Raw genomic sequence first — 16,714 nt, forward strand, 5'->3', positions numbered from 1 at the left:
CCAGAGGGCGAGGGGCCACACTTTCTCCCAAAGTGGTGGCTTGTAATAGTTTGCATGTGGGCATGTGTGTCAACCAGCAGGTTGTTCAGATTTTGATGGAGAAATGTTGAAAGCAACAGTGTGAAGACAAAGTCACATCAGTGATCCCCAGAGAGACCCTAGGAGGGGGTCAGTCAGGATGCGGGTAGCCCATCCTTTTTGGTATTGGCACTCCTGGTGAAGGGGACTGTCGGCACCCCCCAGGGTGCAGTGCTGTCTCCAGGCTGGTGTCCCAGGTCTGGGCACTGGGGACCGAGGCAATCCCTGCTTTTGTGTCCTTGCTTTTCTCAGCCCAAGTAAGTATGGCGATTCCAGACCCGAGTTTGTGGGTGTTTGTGTTTGAAACACAGACCCCACTTAGACCTGTTTCAGTCTGCATCTTTGGCCCGGCTCATCTTGCCAGATCTCCACACTGGAGTGTGGGCCTGGCTCCCACTATTAGCAAGGAGTTACTGGGTCTCTGTCTTCCACGAGGTTTTGTGCATTTGGGAGCCTAGAGGAGTCACTGTGGTTGGGACAGAGTCTTCTCCGTGACACATCATAGTGTCCCAAATGTGTGTCTTCTCTTCTTGCTCAGACTACCATCTCCTTGAGGGCAGGGGTGATGTTTTTGCTTACTTTGTGCTTACTTACCTACCTTTCTCTTGAATATACTAGTGCTGGTTCATCAGTACATGTCACGGGACAGGAGGCCCTGAAAACTGCAGTGTGTGCTGTCCTGGAACAGCTAGTCAAGGGCAGGGAGCCAGGGCATTGGCGGGGGTGGTGGAGGAGGTCCTGCAAGGTGTTTTTAACCTGCTCTGACCTTGAAGTGGAGTGTGAACACTGTCTGCGCTGGGCTGCAGCCCTCGCTGCATCAGGCTGCCGTCTTGGAAGATGCTGATACGCTTGTTTTTCCCGAGGCTTTTTTCTTCGTGAGAGCAGTGATTCCTGCCCCTGGTTTACAGCACCCCAGGGTGCCTCCAGTTGTCTCAAGGGCTGGCACAGAATTCTCAAGCCATTTGCTTCAAACAAAACACAAATATGCAGAAAACAGCAGTTTTAGCTGAGTGTGGAGGAGGGGAAGAAGAAAGTGCTACAAAACCCAAACCAGCAAATAGGGTGTCACACTCCAGAGATTGGAGTGTCTGCCTAAGGAAAGAGAGATGGTGACACAAAGCCAGTGTCTCCTTGTAGTAGTTTGGATCCATGTTTGGGGGGACTGCTGCACACAAAAGCCATTTTGCTGCTTTCTTTGCCTTTTCTATAGAAAATGAGTGTTATTATAGATGAATAGTGTTCTACAAAAAAACCATTCAACAGAAATATGAACCAGTACCTCTGAAGAAGTGAATCTCCAGCGAAGCAGAGCATCCCCACTTGCCGAGTTTCTAGGGGTTCAGGAGTGAGTTGAGCTCTGACTGGGTTTTGGGGTTTCCCACTGCTTGACTGGGCACTTAGGGAGGCAGTGGTGCCTCAGTTTCCTCATCTGTACAATGTAGATAATAATAATATCTATCTCCTGAATGTAAGAGAATTAAAGAAAGGCTCATAAAAACCTCAGAAGGGACCCGGCTCAGAGCGAGCCTTCTCGAAGTGTGTGCTAGATAACACATTCACAGCCTGCTCTGGACCAGGTGTGGCACTGGGAAGGTCCCCGGGGGCTGACGTCTAGTGGAGAAGACTGAGGGGAGACAGCCAAACAAAATACCCTGTGCTGAATGCTAGTTCAGCACAGACTTGGGTGAAGATTTGTAATTAAAACATGGATTCTTGGGGTACCTGGGTGACTCAGTAGGTTGAACGTCCAACTCTAGATCTCAGCTCAGGTCTTGATCTCAGGGTTGTGAGTTCAAAACAGACAGACAAACATGGATTCTGGTTGTGGCACTGGTTTTTTATATTCTGAACAAGTTCTTCATCTTTTCCAAGCCTCGGGGTGTCTATTAGGGTATGCTAGGCTACAATAACAAATAGGCCTCAATATTTCAGGGCCTTCACACAACAGAAGTTTACTTCTTGCTCCAGAAGCCATTCTGGGCAAGTATTGAGATTGTCAAAGTCGTTATCTTCCATCTGGTCTTTCGGGGGCCCAAGCTGACAGCAGTTTCCAAGACTGCCCTGGGCGTCCATGTCCCAGCCAGTCCCAGGAGCAGCATGGAGACACAACTCGGGGAGGTTTTCACTGGCCTCACTGGGAGGTGGTACTCTCCCTGCTGTACACATTCTGACTGAGAGGACTTGTCACCACATGGAATGGCAAGGATGGCTGGGAGGTACCTCCTGCTCTGTGTCGAAAGAGAGAGCACAGCTTTTGCTAGACATCTCAGTTTGCTCATTTTTAAAGTGGAAGATGATGTTCCCTTCTGGGCTGACTCACACTGGTGGTGGGGTATCACGTCACAGGAGCTGAAAGGTGCCAGGTGGACAAAGGGAACTGTTGCCTGGGGCGTGGTGGCCTTGGCTTCCCGAGAGCCAGGTGGCAGTTGTTTAGCCCACATCTCAGCACCACCCCTGTGTGGTCCCCTAAGCTGGGGACACCATGGTCACATGACAAAGATCAGATGTGACTTAGAATACACACAGGGCATCCAGTTCAGACAAGGAAGTCAAGACCTCTTTCCTAAGGATGGGATGTCTCCTGGAGAACAGAAAGGGTCAGGGGTCAGGGAGGCCAGGGCCAGGTGGAGGAAGGGTGTTGGGAGCAGAGGGAATCCCAGGAGCAAAGCCCCATGGGAATAAGAGGGCCACCTGATAGGAGCTGCCACAGTATGGCCAGATCTCGGGCTGGGGAGGAGAAGCTAAGAGACTGGGCTGGTTGGTGGGCTGTACAGAGCCTCACGGGCAGCTCCTCCGCTTGTGAGAAGTGCCTTTTTATTCAAGGTGACATTTCGTGGAGCCACAGTGCTCCTCGGTGTGAGGGGTGAGGGGAGGAGACCAAGTAAGAGGGAGGCTGCGTGGCAGTGTGGCTGGACCCTGGCCCTCAGACGTCACTAGAGCCTCCTGTCCAGCCCAGAGCTGGACGTCCCTTTCAGGGCTGTGAACCCTTCTGGCTCTCCCTTCACCGCCCACTTGGTGTGTTTTTGCTCCTGTTTATTCTGCACCTGGATATTTCCAAAGGAGAAAGAATAAGGGGGAAATCAAAATGTGAATCCCTCTTGCTGCTCTGAGTCCCCTCACTATTCAGTTTACAGCCCTTACAGGATCAGTTCTGGCCTACATTTTCAGAGATGATTCCTGCTTGTTTAACTGCAGTGTGTGTCTGGAATGTTCATCGCTTTGGTCAGTTTTGCAGTGAACACACACTTGCATGCATGCACAGAGCTCCCCCTCCCCACCCCACACAGGATGGGAGGATGTGGGCATTAAAGCTGAGAGGGTGGAGGGGACCGTGGACACTGGCTCACCCACCGGGGGTTTTGGGTGAACCCTGGTTTCCATGAGGAATCGAACAGTTTTGATGAGAGTGGTGTGTCTCTATGAGACATCAAGCTACATCAGTCTTCCTGGAACCTTGACTAATTTTTGATTCTCTGGTTCCGTTAGCCAAGCATTAGATGGAGTACAAAAATACACCCTTCAATTTGCAGAGAAGTGGAAGGTATTCAAACACAGAATCAAAATAAAGGATAATTTTTCATCTTCCACTGAAACCTCTCATTTTCCAGCAGTCTAGAAACAAAACAAGAGCCAGTGGGAGCATGCAGTGACTGAGAAGCAGTGCATTAGCAGTCCTGGGAGAGGGCTGCCTGGGCTGGAGGGGGTTCTCTGGAGGGTGGGGTGTGCTCAGCTAGGCTCAGGATTCAGCTCTGGTCCGGCCAGTTGTGGCTTCCCAGGCCGATATAGAGCAGTCGGCTGCCACCTGTCTCTCCGTTGGGCAGGAAGGAGGGGGATGGGTAGGAACCTCCTCTGAGACCTTTGAAGATGAAGGGAGTCAACTGGCAACTCCACCCATCTGAGGGCAAAACGCCAGCCTGCTCTCAAGCCCCTCTTGGTCCCGCCTCACCCAGGTCCAGGCTGGCTGCCATGTTGAGCTTTTGCCGCTCCTCCTCAGATTCATCCCTCCTCCAGATTCATCCCTCCTCATCCTGCTGTCCTCACCTGGTTCCCCACAAAAGTCCCTCTGGCCCCAGCTGGGGGCACCCAGCCCCACTCCCCCACTTGTCCACTTTGTTTTTCTCACACGTGGCCAGCCTGGTAGAAGGTTGGAGCTTGTGGGAGTAGCTAATTCACCTGGAGACTAAAATGGCTGCCCCATGTAAAGCTACATGTAAAGCTGGGAGTCTTGCCTGCTTTTCAGCCCGCATGTCGAGGCCATCCTTGGTCTGTCGTCCTCTACCCCTCCAATGACAGAATCCATCCTGCTCTAGCATACTTCCTTTGTTCTGGCTATGCCTTTGGACTTCCTCTCTTGGTGCTGAAGAAATGCTCTTTCCCCACCAAGATCAGGCTAGAGTCTCCTCTCTCTTGATCACTCTCCCTTCACCCCACACCCACCCCTCATTGGCCTGTGCTTGGTGATGAAGGTACCCCCTTAGTTTCACAGAGTGAAACTATTTCACAGCTATTTGGGGGGAATAAAAATAGCTAGGATGTAGGGATTGCTTACGCTGGGGCACAGATTGGACCAAGTTCTTCTCATATAAATACACTCCATAACCATGTGGCTAATATTGGTGTCTCATTTTAGTTAGTAAATCACACTGTGAGGAATCATAGCTCTTTACCTGTAAAGGCGGTATTTTTAACCTCAGCCCTCACCAGGTGTGGCACATAATAGGTGCTCAGTAGTCAGTCACTTAAAGAAGAAACAAGCCATTCCATCTTCCCCAGGACCCTAGTGCCTACATGGTACAAGAGCATATAATATATACTCAACTAATACATCTTTGACCAATTTTTTTTAAAAGCATTTTAATTCCAGTTCATTAATATACAATGTTTTATTAGTTTCAGTGGTAGAGTGTAGTGATTCGGCGATTTCATACATCACCCAGTGCTCGTCACTGGACATGTTTGAAGATGTAAAGAAGGGATTGTTGACAACTCTCACTGGCTGGTGGAGTAACCCAGTGCTCCAGTTGTCAGGCTAGAGACCCAGATTCTAGTCCTGGCACTCAGCTAATTGGCAGTGGGATGCTGGGCCCTAACCAGCCTCAGACACCATTTCCTCATCTGTATGACAAGGGGCTGTGCTCAGGTCCTATGCACTCTGAAATTCTCGTGCTTTTATTTTCATTCCCTGAAGAGGTTAATTAGGATGAGGAGCTCTTTAGCTGGCAGTTACACAGCTAAGACATAGCTTGTTAGTGAGGACAGCATCATTGCCAAGGCCGGTCTTGCTATTGATGACTGTTGGCCAGTCTCAGGAGATCAGCGACCGTGAGGAGATTGCTTAAGATGAGTAAAATTTCCCCCATCCGCGATCAAATGCGAAAGCTATGGATGCAGGGCTGGGGGATGTTTGTGGGCAGGATGTTTTGAACACTCCCAATTTAGCCAGCTCTAATTTTTCCCTAAGCACCTAGGCCTTCATTTTGTGATATAAAGGAAGTGCCTTTGAGTGGCGGCTCTGCCTTTCCATGAAGGGTAAGCCAGGACAGACCGACCAGACATGTACACAGGCAGTGCAGGGAGAAGGCATCTGGGTCCTAGGAGTCCAGCCCTCATCAAACATCCCATTTGGCCAGCTTGGTTTAGGGTTGGACTCTGTGAGATGAGCTAATTCACACGGAGATCTCAATGGCTGCCAAGGAGAATTTGTGTTTTTAACCAAAGAGATACATAATTGATGGAAGTCCTCCAGACATCAAGCGTACTTGGACTTACTGACCATGGGTGCCTGTTTTGCCAGAACAGTGGGAAGGCTGGAACGCCAGTCTTTTGAGAAGATTCCACATAGCAGGGTTAAAAAGGTGAAGTTTCACAGGTCCATGTGATCCATGAGGTTAGCATGACATGGGACTGGTCAAGAATTCTTTAAAGCATTTGGAGACAAATTAGCAAGATTAGGTGTCTCTGAAGGGCTTTACTGAGTAGAGTAAAGTCAACTTCAGTCTTGAAATCTCCTGTTCCCAGCGGGTCTGAGTGGGTGGCATCCCTTGTGAGGTGGGCAGTGCCACAGGGAGGCCCTGGAGGGCTTGCGCTGCATGCAGCCTTCCTGAGCTCAGCTCTGTATCTGAATCACAGCAGTATCACATAACCCACTTGGTGAGCAATTCTGGAGGGTCTTCTGTGTGCCAGACATTGTGGCAATGCTGGTCCAAAGCAGTGTGGGTTGGACAAAGCAAGTTATATGGAGCTCTGTGTACAGTGGGCTTGTCTAGGCCAGGCAGCTCTCCACGTCCATTTTCTGAGCTATAGCTATGAGGAGACAAGGCAACAAATGGTGTGTGTTCCTCATAAACCCTTTGGGGTTGACACCACTCTGACCCTTCTGTCTTGCACTGCCAGAGGCTGTGACTCTGGTTTTTCACCTTTCAGTCGTCATAAAGTCTTTCCCTTTGTCAGACTTTGGAAATCCCAGAGTAATGGTAATGATTTATCATCGTAAGCCCTCCAGTGGCCTCCCATTATGCTGAGGAGAAAATCCAATTTCTTTTTTTTTTTTTTTAAAGATTTTATTTATTTATTTGAAAGACAGAAATTACAAGTAGGCGGAGAGGCAGGCAGAGAGAGAGAGAGGAGGAAGCAGGCTCCCTGCTTAGCAGAGAGCCCGATGCGGGGCTCAATCCCAGGACCCTGGGATCATGACCTGAGCCGAAGGCAGAGGCTTTAACCCACTGAGCCACAGACGCCCCGAAAATCCAATTTCTTCCCAGAACCTACAAGACCCTATATGATCTCACTCTGTCTGCCTCTCCCCAGTCCTCTCTCCTGACTTCCCTCCCACTTTGTGTGCTCCAGACACAATGACACGCCTCCTTTCCAACCCTCAAGTAGAACAGACTTGGTTCCACCTCAGGCATTGGCACGTGCTGCTCACTCTGCAGGAAGGTCTCCCCTCGGGTTTCTTGTGGCTGCTGTCTTCTCAACCTTGGGATTCCCCTCCGGGGCTAACTCCCTGGAAACGCCATTACTGGCTTTCTCACCCCAAGAAGGCCCCTCTTTGCTGCACAGCCTTTACAGTATTGAGCTCCTTCACAGCCCTTGACTCAAGATGAACTTATTTACAGCTTCCTGTGTGTCCGCTGAACTAGAATGTAAGCTCCAAGAGAAAACTGAACTAACGGTTGGTTACCACTATATTTTAGGTGCCTGGAATACTATGGGATGAGTGAATAATTGAATGATAATTCAATTCCTGGCTATTTACTGAGTACCTATTATGTGTCAGGTTAACAAATTTAATCATCTCACCCACCCCAAGTGACGGTGTTTGTCCCCTCGCTTGATGCATGAGCAACTGAGATGCCTATAGGTTAAGTTCATTGTCACTTTTGCAGTAAACACAATAGGGAAGATTCACACCAGGTCTCTCTGGCCTGGAGACCCATGCACTGTCTGTAAAGAACAAGGGAGCAACTTACTGTGTTGCCCACCTGGCATCTAGTCCTGGTTCACCTGACCTTACCTCCTCAAGGGTCCTTATACAGTCACATCGAGGCTCAGAACTTATGACACATGAATTGAGGGTGGGGGAGGGGGAAAATCGGTTCCTAGCACGTTCCATGGAATTTTTTTTTCCTATTCCTTAGCTATACCCAGCTGATTGCTTCCCAGTAAGTGCCCCAGAACAGAACACTGAAAAAACGTGGTCCCTCCCCTTGAGGAACTTAGAGTTTCAAATGATCAAATAATTGAATTGCGGGCTCTGTTAATGATGATGGGCTTATGGAATGAATTCTGGAATCCCAGGCTGAAGCCCCCAGCCTGTGAGGGGCTACCGGGGCAGACACATGCTAGGAAGGTGTCAATTGGTTAATTGATTAACTGAATTTTAAAAGTGGCAGCTGCTGGAATATTAAATGAGAAAGATGCTGCTGGAAATTATTCAGGCTTTGAGTCACATTGGAGAGATGTCGGCCTCAGCATTACGTCATGCTTTGTCCTCCAACATTTAGGCAGAATGGGAGAGGATCCAGAAATGAGCAATAAGGGTGAATCAAGGGACAGAAAATGATGCTATAAGGGAAAGAGATAAGAGCTGTGGTGTTTTGTTGTTGTTTTTTTAAATCCCAATGTCCAGGAGATGATGGCAAATAGGTAAATGACAGTCTTCCAGCATGGTTAAAGGAGAATGCTGACCAGCTGTTTTAACATTTTCCTGGAAAATTTAGTAGGAGTCATGGGCTCAAGTCCAGCACAAGGAAAGGTGGAGGAGGCAGAGAAGTCATCATTTGGATTTTTAGTGTGATTCAGTGTTGGGTTCGATGAGCAGGAGACGTGCACGAGCTGTGGTCCTGCCTGATAGCTGTTTGTCTTGGATGGTTCCTGCACAGGTAAACTTGGGCCTCTGTGGCTGCCCATTAATAATTTCCCCTGCATCTCTGCATCCCTGTGGGGAGCCCTGGGCCCCTGCACCTGTTTCCCTAGCTCACTTTGTCTGGTGTCTCTTGATATTTCACATATTTCACAAAGGGAGCTTTACATCACCCAGCTGTGCCTCTTGGCACCTCTCCTCAGTTGCATCACTGTGTTCTTGGGACAACCCTGCAGCATATAAATCTGTCTACCTGGAGGTAGGAGATAAAACCGAATGACGTGTGAGGCCTCTTTGTGACCAAAACATCTAGTGATTTTTCTTGCTTAAAACCTAACAGTGGCTGCAGTAGGTGGTTGCTCACTCTGCCTCTCCATGGAGGGGAACTTAATAAAAATTCCCACTAAGAATTAATGGCCATAAAGACTTAATAGGGTCCCTCTCGAGGAGTTTCTTTAGAAAGAGTTTATGGGATAGTGGGCAACAAAGTGGAAAAGGAAAAAATGTTTACTGAGAATCAGTTTTTTGTTAAAAAGAACAGATTTACAAAGGAGATGCTATGGTCTCCACCTGATCATCCATCCACAGCTCCCACAGGCTTTCCTGAGAGCCGGCTACATGCCAGGTACTCCTGTGGGTGCTGAAGAGAGGGTGGCAGGCATTGCACAATTCCTCACCCCAAGGGGCTTGCAATTCCTTGTCTATTAGGATTCATGATTGCAAGCAACAGAAATGCAACCAATGCTGCCTTAAGCAAGGAGAAAGGGACGTGTCACTGGCCTTGATCCAGATGTGACAGCAGTCAGGGCTCATTTGGGAAGCAAGAAATGGTCTTTCCCCAGCTGAAGGTGCCTCCCTCTGGACCACCTTCGGTCTTGGGCCTGTCCTTGAATAGCCATTATAGAGAGAAGGAAAAATTACACTTAAGGTCAAGTGGAGACCACGGTTCCACTCTGGTGCTAGGGATGAGGTCAGGAGCACCCAATGGTTACTCTAAAGCAGGCTCGGGAGGCTTAATGGGGAAAAAAGGAGGGGCAGTTAGTTCCCACTATACCATCCTCAGAAGAGGAAACCAACTCCAGAAACCTTCCGTGAGCCCCTTGGTCACTGTAAGATGCAGAGTTGGGTGTTGGAGCCACATCTTGCCCAGCCAGCACTGATCTCCTTCGGGAAGCAGCAGGGCAGTACTTCCCCATACTCTCTGGCAGAAACAGCCTCCTTCCATCCGGTCCGCTCTCCCAGGTGCCACAGAAAACACCTTCATGCTTTCATCCCATCAGAACTTGTCTTGCCCACGTCTCACACTCCAGGGTCTAGCTCTTCGTTTTCCAATATGGCGCATGGTTGTGTGCTAGTGTATGTAATAAAGGTGTATGTATATAATATACACACACATGGGACTTTTCATAAGAGCAACCATGTTTTTTATTGATTATTGAAGTATGATTTGCATAGGGTTATATTAGTTTCGGGTATACTACATCTTGATTTGACAGGTTTTGCATCATTCATTGCTCACCACAGCAAGCGCAGTCACCATCTGTCACCACACCATGTTCCTGCGGTATTCCTGACGATACTCCCCATGCTGGACTTCTCAACACCGTGACTTATTTATTTCATAACCAAAAGTTCGTACCTCTTAATCCCCTGCATCTATTTCATCCCACCTTCCACCCCTCTTCCCTTTGGCAACCACCAGTTCTTTGTATTTGAGAGTTGGTGTGGGTTTTTGTTTTGTTTCATATTCCACAATATAAGTGAAATAATACAGAATTTGTCTTTCTCTGACTTATTTCACATAGCATAATACTGTCTATATCCATCCATGTTGTTGCAAATGACAAGATCTTTTTTCTTTTTAATGGCTGAGTAATAGTCCTATATATATATATATATATATATATATATATATATATATATAGTGTTATACATGTCATATGTATGTGTACAATCTTTTCATCCCTTCATCTGTGGAAGGACACTTGGACTGCTTCGGTAGTTCAGCTGTTGTAGATAGTGCTGCAGTAAACATAGGGGTGCATATATCTTTTGGAATTAGCGTTTTTGTTTTCTCTGGGTAAACACCCAGTATTAAAATTACTGGATTATATGGTAACTCTATTTTTAATGTTTTGAGGAACCTCTGTACTGTTTTCCACAGTGGCTGCACCAGCTTACATTCCCACAACAGTGCACAAGGTTTCCCTTTTTCTTTTCTGTATCCTCATCAACCCTCATTATTTCTTGTCTTCTTGATACTAGCCATCTGAATTGGTGTGAGGTGTTCTCTCATTGTGGTTTGCATGATTTGCATTTCTCTGATGATTAGTGATGTTGAGCATCTTTTCATGTGTCTGCTGGCCTCCTGTATGTCCTCCGGAAAAATGTCTATTCAAGTCCTCTGCCTCTTTTTAATCGGATTGTTTTTTGGTGTTGAGTTGTATGAGTTCTTTATATAATTTGGATGTTGACCTCTTTTTAAATATATCATTTGCAAATACCTTCTCCCATTCATGAGGTGGCCTTTTCATTTTTTGAAGTTTTCCTATGCTACAAAAGCTTTTTGTTTTGGTTTAGTCCCAGTGGTTTAATTTTGAAAAGCAACCCTGTTTTTAAAACTACCTTCAGTGAATATTTTGCACCCTCCCCTCCTTCCCGCTGGTGCCTGAGCTCAGCCTTACCCTTTCTGTTATACTTTCTAACAGTAGGACTCAGCAGCTCCAGAGTTCCAGCCCTTGGCACCATGCTGGACACAGTAAATACTTATGACTGTTTTGCTGAGTTCTCCTCGAGTACTGTGCTCCTCTTGAGGGTTGTTTGTCCTCTGTAGAAGCTCTCCTTGTCACTTGGTGCCTTGGCATCCACCCATCCTCACCTCTGCCCCCACCCTGACCTTCTCAAAGGGCAGCCCACAGATTGCCCAGAGTCCCCCCAAGCCTTCTATGTGGAGTCTACGTTCGGTGTGCCTTGGATGACTGGCATTGCTTCCTGGAGACCACACTGTGGTTGTGCAGGATTGCAGGGGCGGGGAGGTGGGGAGGGTGGTAAGAACAGGTCCATCATCACTGCATGGGATTCTCGGTTTTGGTGTCTAGTGACCCTCTCTGAGGTATTCCCAGCCCATCCACCTTTCTGCTCTCCTCCCCACTCAAACCCTGTATTTCTTTGGACAGAAGTAATTCAACCACATCGCAAAAAGAAAAAGAAGAAGGAGAGAGAAAGGGAGGGAGAGAGCAGAGGGAAAGGAGAAGGCAGAAGATTAAGAGAGAGAGAAGAAAAATTAAGAAATATGGAAACCTTTTCCCTATTGCCACTTTGGTTTATTTCCTTTCAGGTTCTTTTCATGTGCATCTGTTTTATGTTGTTACTTTTTTAACACAGTGGTGCCCACAGTCTAATTTAGCTGCTTGTTTATCACAAGTAATTTCATGTAATTTTTTTCTATACACAATTTACTCTCCGTCTTCTGGAGCTCTCCTGGCTGGGGCGAACACCTACAGCTCCTGCCCGAGTGTTGTAATTAGAGCCAGAATGAATGCCTGTGACTTGTGGGGTCAAAGGCCTTGTGCCCTCTCCCTTGGATCAGAAGATCTTAAACATGACTTATTTTGAATTCTTGTTCCTGACTGCGCCTGTTAGAGCAGAAGGGATTCTTGCTAAACAACACAATTCTCTGTGAAAGGCAACTTGCTGGGGAAGGAGGGCTAATACCTGGTTGGGAAAGTGCGGCTCGTTACTGCGTGAAAACCACTGGAGGGGTGTGGGCACGGTTATTACCACCCCTGCCCTTCTCTGAAAGGCACGCGGCTGCCCAGCTGTATCCAAATGGCCGGCGGTCACCAGGGCTGTGCTTGGTATTGTGGCTCTGGGGAGGGCAGACGGCAAGGAGCACGCCCCTCGGTGATGGTGCTGTGGGTGCTTTGGGGTGACCCGGCACATGCTTCCTGAGGCTGGTGGAGCACCTCGCAGGTGCTGGGTGCTGGGGTAGGGCAGATGGGGCTTGGGGGCTGCTCATCTGGGCAGCAGCCAGCTGTCTGGACAGCTGGATCATGGGTCCAGGGAGACGTGGGCATACGCTGGCTCATGGGAGGGAAGCCCCCCGGGGAGAGAGTTTTGGTGGCTTCCCCACAACCAGAGCAAATAGTAGCCTTCAGAAAGTGCCATGAAGAATGTTAAGCAGGACTAGTGATGGGAGAGTGGCAGGCTGAGAGGTGACAGGGACACCCCCTCCTTGCTTGTCCCCATCTGACAAGTGAGTTTTCTTCTCTCTGGGTCTCGGTACTTTTCATCTGAAAAGTGGTGCTGATAAGAGTCTTTCTTCTCTGTCTGGTGTGATGAAAGCCTCAAGAGGTCTAACCACATACGAAGATTATTGTTAATTTGGTTCCATGCTGTGGTGATCGGGGAGTAATAGCCTTTGTAATGCAGTTTTGAGAGCGCTTTTTCATTTGTTTTCAGTTCCCAGACTGATATATCTGTATTTTAGTCAATTTGGAAAATATAACACAGCACACAAAAAAATATCTTTCAACTACCATGTGGACATTGAACACAATTACTGTTTGAACGTATGTCCCATCCAGGATTTTCCCCTGTGCATGGGTAAGAGTGACCAGCATTTCCTATCTTTGCACTTACAGCCTCACCTCTGTATTCTTCATACCTTTCTTAATACTGAGTTTGAGTAGTAAATTTGTTGGGATTTGGAGCAGAACATAGCCAGAGTTTTAGATCTTTAGAAACACAGTATTGAGTTGCCATTTTGAAAGGTTATTTTAATTCACATCTGCACCAGAACTGTAAGATCATGCCATTTCCCCTTCACTAGTCCTTGCTGGATGTTAATAGCCCTTGAAGTCTTTGCGAATTTGTTATTATGAACATGGTATTTCCTTGTCTTAAATGTACTATGGGGCGCCTGGGTGGCTCAGTCAGTTAAGTGTTTGCCTTCGGCTCGGGTCATGATCCCAGCATTGGGCTCCCTGCTCAGTGGGGAGTTTGCTTCTCCTTCTGCCTCCCACTCCCCTTACTTGTGCTTTCCTTTCTCTCTCTCTGTCAAATAAATAAATAAAATCTTAAAAAAACAACAAACAAACAAATGAATAAATATGCTGCACTTTAATCATCGGGGACAACGGACACGTTTTCATCTGTGTATTGGGCACTTGAATTGATTTCTCAGTGGCTTGACTGTTCCTTTGCCTTTTGTTTTTGATTGGCGTATCTCATCTTTTTCTTATGGGTATGTAAAATAACATTTTAATATATGAAAGGCATTCACTTTTCATCATAGATTTTGTAAATGTTTCCCCAGTTTGTAATTTGCCTTTTAATTTTGTTTGTGATCACTTTAACATACAGAAGATTTCTTCGATGTTTATTTAGCCAACTTTTTCATTTTTTTCCCTTTATAATATCTACATTTGCTGGTAGGCTTAGAAGGATATAAATATTTATCTATACTGTCTTCTCATACTCCTCTGGTTATCAGTTTTTACATTTTTTAGTCTGGTGAGAATGTAATGTTTGCTGTGAGGCAGACATCTAATTTAATTAACTCCCATGTGCTTAACTAGTTGTCCCAACACCATACATTGAATGACATATCCTTTCTTCTTGGCTTTGAAACAGCACCTCTATCATTTACAAGTATTTCTGCCTGGTTTCTTATTCTGTTGTTTTGATCTGTCTGTTTCTCCTCCCGCATGGGACTATTTCCCTGGTTCTACCGCACATTTCCATGTTGGTAAGTCAGCACCCCATATGCCTTTCCCAGACGTTTGTTTGGAAATTGTTTCTACATGAATTGGAATAATATTTGTTACATTCCAAAAAGAAACCCTGTTAGAGATTTATTGGAATTGTGTTAATGTTCTAGGTTAATGTAGAGAAAATTGAAATTTTTACAATCTTGAACGTTCCCGTTCAGAGACATAGAGTCCCTCCATTTAGTCAAGTTTCTTATTTTTCTCAATAAACTTGTAATTTTCTTCATATGCATTTTGTACATTTCATAGACATATTATATTTGGGGTTGCTGTAGTAAACTAGATATTTTTTTGCCATTTTATCTGCTTTTCTGTTAATATATGTTGTAATTAGTTGCCTTACTAACTGCTTAATAAATTCTAATAGTAATTTTGTAAGTTGTGGCTTTTTTCCCCGGAAAGAGGATTAGCTTTCTCTCCCGCTAAAGTATTTTGGCTACTACTTAGTTTTCTCATCTAATTGTAGTGACTAGACCTTACAGAAAACAAAGTCAGGTATATAGTATGTGAGCATCTTTGTCTTAATTCTACAAGTCAAATTATTGCCCCTTCTTAAGTGAATCATAGTTTAAAATAATACTGGTTTTTACTTTGAGGTTGATAATATTTATCACGTAAAGCAATCACTGTATTCTTACATTATAGTTTAAGTGTGTTAATTTGATATATTTACATCTTATAAAATAATTACCAATTTAGTATTAGCTAACAGGACTGTCTCACTCTATAGTTGCCATTTCTTTTGTGTGGTGAGAACATTTAAGATCTACTCTCTTAGTTACTTTAAGTTACATGATACAGGATTATTAACTGGAATCCCCATGTGATCTCTAGATCTTGTTAACCCTATGACTGGAAGTTTGTACCCTTTGATCAATATCTCCCCATTTCCCTCACCCCTGATCCCTGGAAACTACCACTCTACTTTCTGTTTTCTGAGTTGTTTTTTAGGATATATATCCATCCCATTCCTTCCCATCCCATCCTATCCCATCCCGTCCCATCCCACAATGAACGTGAAAGTGCAGATAATTCTATGAGATCCTAATTTCAATTCTCTTGGAGATATACTACCCAGGAGTGGAATTAGTGGATTATGTAGTAGTTGTTTTTAATTTTCTGAGGACCCTTCTTACTGTTGTCCATAGTAGCTGTACCCATTTATGTTCCCACCAACAGTGCACAGGGTTCCCTTTTTTCCACAACAGTATGTTCCCTGTTGTTATATCTCCTACAGGTTATTCTTAAATTTCTTGAGGGATTTTTAATCAGTCTATCTCTTATTCTCGAGTCCACTGAAACAATGTCTTTTGAATTTGAGTAGTAACTCATTGTAATGAATTTTTAAGCTTCTTTCTGTTTCTAGTTTCTCTTTCCAGGTCTCTACCATTTTTTAGTTTCTATTATTCAGGATTTGGAGCCAAATCAGTTTTTAAAAATTTTTTGAGTCTTACCTTAGAAAAAATAAAGTTGACACTTTTTCAGCTTATCAACCAACATAATAGCATTTATTTAGATTTATCTCTTATTTATTTAGTTGCATGGCTTATTGAGGATTCTTTCACAGCTTCAAGAAATCTTCTGTTTGGTTGATTATATTAGTATTACATTTTCAAGCAGTGCTTTTGAATAAAGGGTATGTGAGTGTCGCATTGTCTGAAGTGTTACATCTCCAAGAATATAATAGTTTTATACACGAAACACAACTTTCCTGGCTGTATTTTTTAGAAGATTTTATTTATTTATTTGACACAGAGAGAGAGATCACAAGTATACAGAGAGGCAGGCAGAGGGAGAGGGGAAGCAGGCTCCCTGCCAAGCAGAGAGCCTGATGTGGGCCTCGATCCCAGGACCCTGAGAACATGACCTGAGCAGAAGGCAGAGGCTTAACCACTGAACCACCCAAGTGCCCCTTCCTGGCTGTATTTCTTAAATTATTTTTCCTTACATCTGTATAGACACTGCTCCATCATCTTCTGGTATTTTGTGTTCTAGAATAAAAGTCTGAGGCAGGCCTAATTTTGTTTCTTTGCAGAAAATCTCTGTGATTTTTCTTTTGTTCTTGCCATAATGCTGGTACCATTTGTACCCTTTGTTACTCAACTGTTTGCTTTGTATAGGCGTGTGTTTCTTAGTGTTTTTTCTTCTGGAACATGATGAGTACTTCTAATCTCTGCTTTGGTCTTTTTTTTTTTTTTAACATTTATTTATTTATATGAGTGAGAGAGAGAGATCACAAGCAGGGGGAGTGGAAGAGGGAGCAGGGAGCCCCATGTGGGGCTTGATCCCAGGACCCTGAGATCATGATCTGAGTTGAAGGCAGATTCTTAACTGACTGAGCCACCTGTGTGAGGTGTCCATTGCCTGCCCTCCACCTCTGTACTTTCTTCTCTGCACTCTGGGAAAGCTCCTCACGCTTGTCTTCCGTTGCGCTGCGGAGTTCTGTGCCATTTCATTTCTGTGCTCTCTTGGTCCCATACAGATGTTAATTGTGCAGATTCAT

General features: G+C 45.5%; 1 protein-coding gene across 3 annotated transcripts in view; it reads left to right on the forward strand.

Moving 5' to 3' along the window:
- The window catches only part of FSTL4 (follistatin like 4), a 672,404-nt gene that overhangs the window by 334,582 nt on the left and 321,108 nt on the right, over positions 1-16,714 (forward strand). The window lies entirely within an intron of this gene.

This window comes from Meles meles, chromosome 3, assembly GCF_922984935.1.
Source record: "Meles meles chromosome 3, mMelMel3.1 paternal haplotype, whole genome shotgun sequence".
Taxonomy (NCBI): domain Eukaryota; kingdom Metazoa; phylum Chordata; class Mammalia; order Carnivora; family Mustelidae; genus Meles; species Meles meles.